Genomic DNA, 7400 nt, shown 5'->3' on the forward strand with positions numbered 1-7400 from the left:
AAAGTAATGAGAAGAGATCTAGTAGAATACAAGTAACACTGTAAATCTATATACATTTTAAGTGTAAATGAATATAAATTTTGAAAGTAATTAAAGAAAAAAAATTAGACACAGTTTAAGAGAAAGAAGTTCTTTTTGGCTTTTCTTTGGATAGCTGCAGGGGTTTTATTTTAAATAATGTGTGTTACAGAACTAAAAATATGAATCCAGAAATATAGAATCAATATATAAAGAAATGCATAAACATATATAAGTAAAGTAATATGAGTAGATGTAATATAGAATATGAATTTATCTATAAATTTATAAATAGAAATGTAGAACTAAACATGATATATCCATGTACATTATGAATATAAAAGTGAATATAAATATGAAAAAATATAACAGTGCAATATATTTAAATATTGTTTAAAAGAAAGGCTTTGTGGGGTTTTTTTGGTTGTTACTGGGTTAGAGGCAGGGATTTTTTTTTTTCTCCCTTCCGGGTTGTTTTGGGGCATTTATTTCAGAAGAGGTTTTGGAGGGGATCCCCCCGGTTCGTTTTAGCCCCGCCCGCAGCCCCGCGGCGTGCGGCGCCCCCGGCTGAGGCGGGCGGCAGCGCCGCCGCCTTGTGGCCAGAGCGCGGTACTGCAGCTCCCTCCGGCTGAGGCGGGCGGCAGCGCCGCCGCCTTGTGGCCAGAGCGCGGTACTGCAGCTCCCCCCGGCTGAGGCGGGCGGCAGCGCCGCCGCCTTGTGGCCAGAGCGCGGTACTGCAGCCTGCCGACAGGCAGCCGAGGGGCGGCGGCGAAAACGCCTCTCTGTGCCGCGCTGCTGCAGCGGCCGACGGCGTGGGGGGTGTTCGGCCGGGACGCGCTCGACCTTCTCAAGATGGCGGCAAAAAAGAGCGGGAAAGTCGAGGACCTCCGTCCGTTTACTGGACTGCCTGCGTGGCACCCCGAGGCCAGAGCAGCAGCGGCGGGATTTTCTGTGGCGATTCAAGTGCTGTGGACACGGGCTGTGGGCTCAACGGCACCGAGAGCTGAGGTATTTCGGCGAGTTTCTGACAGGCATAGGCGAAAACGGCTTTCTCTGCCGGGGGCCTGTCGCGGCCGCCATCTTGGGAGTGGCGTGTCGCGTCGTGTCGCGGACCGGCTTGACCTTCTCAAGAGGGCGGCCAAAAGGGCGGGAAAAATGAGGCCCACGGTGTGTCTATTGAGCTGCCCGCACGGCGCTCCATCGCCGGCGCGACCCCGGAGGAATTTTCTGTGGCGATTCACGTGCTGTGGACACGGGCTGTGTGCTCAGCGGCGCCGCGGGCGGTGGCGTTTGTGGCGGGCGCTGACAGGCTTGAGCATAGACGCCTCTCTTTGCCGAGGGCTTCTCGCGGCCGCCATCTTGAGAGTGGCGTGTCGCGTCGTGTCGCGGACCGGCTTGACCTTCTCAAGAGGGCGGCCAAAAGGGCGGGAAAATCCAGGTTAGCCGAGAATAGCCGAGTGTAGCCGAAGAGCCGACGATAGCCGAGTTTTGCCGACAATAGCCGGGTGTAGCCGAAGAGCCGACGATAGCCGAGTTTTGCCGACAATAGCCGGGTGTTGCCGAACAGCCGACGATAGCCGAGTTCAGCCGAAGTGCCGAAACAAGCCCAGCTTAGACCAACAGCCGAACCAAACCGCCGCTGCACGTACGTGTTTTAATCGCGTAACCAGGCGGACTCGGGAAAGCCGACAGCCGGAGTAGATTTCTGTTTGGTCTGTGTCTGTCAGGAGCGGGCTGTGTGCTGGACAGGGAGAGACGCTGTCGGAGCGTGGCGACAGCGCCAGCTGTGAGCTCTGAGGATGATGAGGGCTCCGAGCAGCCCCAGCCCTGAGCTGCGAGGATGAGGAGGGGGCGGCTCCTGCCGGGAGGAGGCTGTTTTAGGGGGGAAGGGGTTGCCTGAGCTCCCTTTTGCCTGGAGCTGCTGAGCAGAGGGGTTTATGGGGGGCTCCCGGCGCTGTCTCGTGGAAGGACGCCGAGAGCTTCTCCGAGGGTCTGGGGGAACACCTGGATACGCCCTTGGATGCGTGGAGCATTGCTCAAAGGAGGTGCCGAGGAACAAAGCTCCGTGCCGGGAAGCAGCAGCCGAACAGGTGAGCTCGTGTGGATTTGTAGCGGGGACTTTTCTCCTTTCCTTTTCCAATTTCATCTTGCCAATCCCTCCCTGGTGCCCTCTGGGAAAAAAAAAAAAAAAAAAAAAAAAAATTCTTGTCGTATTATGGGTGATTTGAGGGTAGGCCCCCCATTTTCATCATCCTAAGGTCTAAATTGAGGGGGCAGCGCTGTTGTCCCTCCTTTTCAAGGGTTTGAACTGAGGTCAAAATCCCTCTTTGACCACAGTTGGAGGAAAAGCCCTTTTTCTGCTACCGTCGGGGATGAAATTGCAGGGGAGAACACATTAATTCGCCCTGGCTGAAGCGGGCTGAGCAGCCCGCGCTGCCTCAGTTTCGGGGTTCAGCTGAAGGAAGCTGCAGCTCTCGCAGCCTTTGCGGGGTTGAAGTGGGGCCGTGCCGCTGCCTTTGAGGGCGCTTCTTGTGCCCGCGGCCCGGCCCCGAAGGTTGCGGCGCGGGAGCGCTCCTGGCGCGGCCCGGGCAGTTGCTGCGCTGGGAGGGGAGCGCGGCCGGGCTGCCGCGGGAGTGCCGGAGCCGCGCCGGTGCGAGCCGTGCGGAGCCGAGGGGAGCCGTGCCGGGCCGGCGGGCGGCAGAGGCGGCACGGGCGCTGCGCTGGCCCCGGCCGCTGCCGGCCGCTGCCGGCCGCTCCGGGCGCGGGGCTCGGGCGCCGCCGGGGCCCCCTGGGCCCGGTGCCGGCCCCGCCGGGCAGGGGCAGCGGGCGGGGCTCTCCCGGCGCGGCGCGGCCCCTGCGTGCCGGAGGAGCCGCCGGAGGAGCCGCGTTCCCGCCGGGAGCCGCGGCTTTAATTATGGAAAGTTCTTTTACGTCGTGGCTTTGAGGTGGTTTGTAGGAATTTACTGTATCATTTTGTTTGCAGTTGGTGTATCGTGAACTTCTTCGATGTTTTGGTTGTTGGCTCAGGCGTTGGTGACAAGGCTGTTTTGGAATTGAGTTTTGTTGTCGCTTTTTTTTTTTTTTTTTTTTTTTTTTTGGTGGGGTATTATGCTTTTAAACGATATGTTTTTTACAGTTGACTATGGTTTTTATGGATCGTGAAGCTTGAAGTGGAATGTAGGTTTTAAATTCCGTTGTGGTGGCTTTTATTAGCGTACGTAGTGTTTGTTTCTAGGTAGTGTCCTGTAGTAAATTTGTGCGGCTTTAAAAGTTCATATTATTGCATTTTTGTTTATCATATTATCGGGGTTTTATGTATTTGGTTTGTTTGATTGTAGTGTATGTTTTGTGGTTACGAATAGTTAGGGAGGTATTGTTTCTGGTTACATTTATCCTTTGGCTTTGTGTTTATTTCTAGGTGGTATTTTTGTTTTATTGGACGGAGGAATTTTGGGTTTATTGAGTCAGGAATAATTTTTTTGTTAATTCTAGTTTGTTTGTTGGGGGTTTTTTTGTAGTTTGACTTGTTTTGTTTTTGCTTTTTATTGGTTTTATTTTTGGGGACGTGGGTATTTATGTGGTGGGTTTTTTGGTAGTTATTTGAGTTGGTTTTTTTATTGTTTTCAATTTTTATTGTATCGTTAATTTGTTTAGTTATTAAGTTAATTTTATAGAGTATTGCTGCCTCCTTGAGTTAGCGTAGAGGTAGAGATTTGCTTATTTTTTTTAATAACATGAGGGGTCTGTTGTACAATTTGGAGTTTAGTAAGTTGGTTGGGTTTCTCTTTTTTTAGTGGTTTCTGGCATTTGCTGTGTGGTTTCCTATAGGGTTGGTTTTTAATTTTGTTCCATTTTTTGTGATGTGATAAGAATTGTTAGTGAAAAGAGTGTAGTGTGTTTTTTTTCACTAGTATTTGGTTGCATGGTGGAGTTTTTTCAGTTTGTGGGGGTTTTTTTTGGTTTTTTGGGTTTTTTTAAATTTTTCCTTGTTGCTTAGAGATTAAAGTTTTTTTTGGCGGGGTTAATTTGTAACTATTTTCACGGTTTTAGTGTGGTTGAGATTTGTGATGTGGGTGCAATGTATGATGAGAGTAATATTATGTGGAATTGATGGCAGGGTCGAAGACAGTTTTGTATAGCATATGCATTTTAATAATGGTAGTTGGGATGGTCAGAGGAATTGCATTTTAGTGTTTGTTTTTGAGGTGGTCTGGGGTTTTATTAGAGGCTAGGGGTTTTTTTTCGCTGGTGGAGCTATTCTGACTTTTTAATGATACTGGTAGGAATTTCATGCTGTTTCTTTTGTTATTTTACTTTTAGGAATTGGATCTTTGCAGTAGGCTTTTTGGTTTTGTATTTTTTCATGATCAAGTTGTTTTTGAGGAGAATTTGGATGAGTGTTTCAATTATTTTTGCTATACTTTTTATCTGATGTTGGTTTATTGTAAATGTTTTGGAGGTGATGTTTTAGTTTAATTTAGCTGCATTTACGGTAGATGGTAGGACTGTGTTTTTGTTTTTGGGGCAGTTGGTTATAGGTGTATTGTATGTTCTTTAAGTGAAGGTAAATGGTAGTTTGTATTTGTTAGAGGAAATGTTAGGGGAAAATGTATTGGTAATGTTAATAATGGCGTGTTATTTTGTGGTTTTGGATTTTAGTTTGTATTGGAGTTTTAATAAGTTTGATACAGTAGTGTTTAGTGGTGGAGTTATTTAAGGTATGTCAGCTTATGGTTCTTTTTAATTTGTTTTAGATCTGTGCATGGGTTAAATGGGGTTCTTGAAAGCTGAGTAGGTTTTGTTGATTACTTTTTGGTGTTTTAGTTTATGGAATATTTTTTGGATGGGAGTTCAAGTATTTTGAGTTGCTTGGTCTTGCTGGAGGTGTATTGTTGAGGAGATAATGGATATTTGTAGGGTTGTTTTTAAAGAAGTTTTGTTGTAGCTTGTCCTAGATAGTTGAGGTTAGGTGTTTATTTGTTTGATGGTTCTTGGCATTATAGTAGCTATTCTAAGGGTTTGTGTTTTTTTGGTTTTTGAAATATTTCTTTTAGACAAAGTTCATGTTCAGAATGTATGAATTTTTGGGTCAAAATAGAACTTACGAATTTTATTTGTAGTGTGGGTTTTATAGGTTGTATTGCAGTTAAACTTTATATTTGTATTAGGTTAGTAAAACAAATAGGTTTGTTTTATATTTTATGATAAGGATAGCGTATACTGTGTACAGGTGTTCATTAAGGTATTATATTTTAGCAGGTCTGAAGTGTTAAGTTAATGAATTTATATAGTTCACCAGACAGGGATTATTTGTGTTTATTTAGTTAGAGGCAGGGCTTTTTTAGCTTTAAGGGTGATTTTAGCAAAGATATCAGAGGTTTTATTAACTGTATTGGGAATGGGGGTCTTTGTAAATAAGTGTGGTAGCTAGGTTGTGGGAAAATGGAATTGACATTTTTGGTGGCATTTTTGGGTATTGTCCTTTCAGAAATTTATGATTGTGTTCCTGATTGCAGCCGTGACCAAGGGACCAGAGCCCGGTGACTGCGGGACATTGCCAGCGAGAGAGGCGGCCTTCCTTTGCAGCGGACGTGGATTCTCATCCCAGGATGCTCGAGAGATAAGTCGAGGGCTGTGCCACGCTGAGGGGATGGAAGCGAGGTGCTGGGAGGGCCTTTTGAGTAGTTTCTTGGGAGGCAGGGATGTGCAGGAGATGGCCCCTTAGGCCACATGGAGGAGAAGTCTCACAGTGCTGAGGTGCTCAGGGCAGAGCGGTCCCGGTGCCTGTCACTTGTGTCACTTGTCTTCGTGCCTTCTGTGTGTTTTGGATGTCTCGTGTCACGTGTCTTGTGCCTTAGTCCTTTGAGGGGCTTATGGTTTGTCCTGTTCTGTGTCACGGGTGTCTGGGTGTTTGGGCCGATGCCACTCTGCCCTGCTGCAAAGCCTGGTGTAGGTATCATAGGAGAAGTCCTGGGGGCCTGGAAATTTGTAATACAGGGTGTAGGTGAGCTCTGGATGGGATTTGTAGATTGACGCTAGATGTCTGGAGCTCCTGTGGTTTCCTGCAGCACTCTGACTTTTGTGCTAACATTCTTTCAGATGCAGCCAGCTGAAATCTGTGGCAGAGGGACCCGTGCCGAGTGAGTGGGCTCTGCAGAGCAGGTCAGTCTCTGTTCTGCTTTGCAGGGGAAGCATACGTGGAGACTCTGTGTTCACCGCGTTGTTCTTTGTCTTGATTTTTAGGAAGTCAAGCCGGGTATCAGCAGGCAAGGTGAGCAGAGACTGGTGGACGGAAGCAGGTGGTATTGCTCAGGTCTCGATTTCTGGTGCAACACTTAGGCTCCGTTCTCATTTGTGTGCTTTAGGCGTTCCAGTGGTATTACGCCGAGACCCCCTCAGCAACTGGCCAACGGACCCGGTTCATGGCTCTTGTGGGAATTGATCTTGAGGAGTAAATTTCTGTTCAAGTGATTTTTTTTTTTTTAATCTATTATTATGTTGTGTCTTAGTCCTGTTAATTGTTTTGAATTTTATTTTTGATACTTTGAGGCAACTTCTTTGTGGTTTTCTGTTTTTTTGTTTGGTTTTTTTTGTAGCTAATATTATACAAGTTTTTTTTTTCTAATGATTTTAGTAATTTTAATTATTGTGGCTTAACTGTAATTTGGGTAAGGGTGTATAAATTGTAGTTTAAGAGTTTGTGATATATAGGATTTATTGATTTACAATTTAAAGTTTGCGAGGGATAACGTTAGGTGTTAAGAGGTATACTAGCAATGTATGTAGAAAATGGATTTTTAGGATTGGTGACTGATGAACACTGTATTTGGATGCATGGTTTTAGTTAGGGTTGCTTATGTGTTTTGTTTTGGTTGTGGAACTATTTATGTAGAGTTTTTTTGGTGTATTTTAAATAACGTTTGACACAGTGAGTAGCAGTCTCGTCTATTTATTTTTTGTGGAAACAGGTATAACTTTTTCTTCAGGTTATGAAATTTACAGGATTACTTTATTGATTACTTACTAAATATTGTTCTCGAGTAGGTTTTCGTAACTCTGATTTTGAAATCAAAGAAAAATGAGTGGAAAAAGATGAGGTAGAGCAGTTTTCTCCTTATGGGATATAAAGGGTTTAACACAGAAGCTGCTTTGTCTAATCTTGCTTGGGGGGGTTTCCGTGCGACGGCCGGGCCGCCCTTGGGACCCGGCTGCAGGAGCGCAGCGATCTGCGCGCGCTGAACGTGAGGCGGCTCCGAGCTGAGCCGAACGGAGCCGAGCCGAGCCGAACGGAGCGAGCGGCTCCGAGTTCTGCCGAAGCGAGCCCAGCGTAGCCCATAATAGCCGAGTTTAGCCGATAATAGCCGAATTTAGCCGAAGAGCCG

General features: G+C 46.5%; 1 long non-coding RNA gene across 2 annotated transcripts; it reads left to right on the plus strand.

The window, feature by feature from the left end:
- The first annotated feature begins 1386 nt into the window (after nucleotides 1–1386).
- LOC135301187 (uncharacterized) lies at nucleotides 1387–7161 on the plus strand. Of its 2 annotated transcripts, XR_010362929.1 has the most exons (4): nucleotides 1387–2108; nucleotides 5535–6180; nucleotides 6262–6289; nucleotides 6384–7161. It is a non-coding gene; the product is annotated as an uncharacterized LOC135301187 (long non-coding RNA). The 2 variants fall into 2 exon arrangements; XR_010362928.1 differs by lacking the exon at nucleotides 1387–2108 and having other exon boundaries at nucleotides 2878–6180.
- Nucleotides 7162–7400: the final 239 nt, after the last annotated feature.

Source organism: Passer domesticus, chromosome 5 (genome assembly GCF_036417665.1).
Source record: "Passer domesticus isolate bPasDom1 chromosome 5, bPasDom1.hap1, whole genome shotgun sequence".
NCBI lineage: Eukaryota > Metazoa > Chordata > Aves > Passeriformes > Passeridae > Passer > Passer domesticus.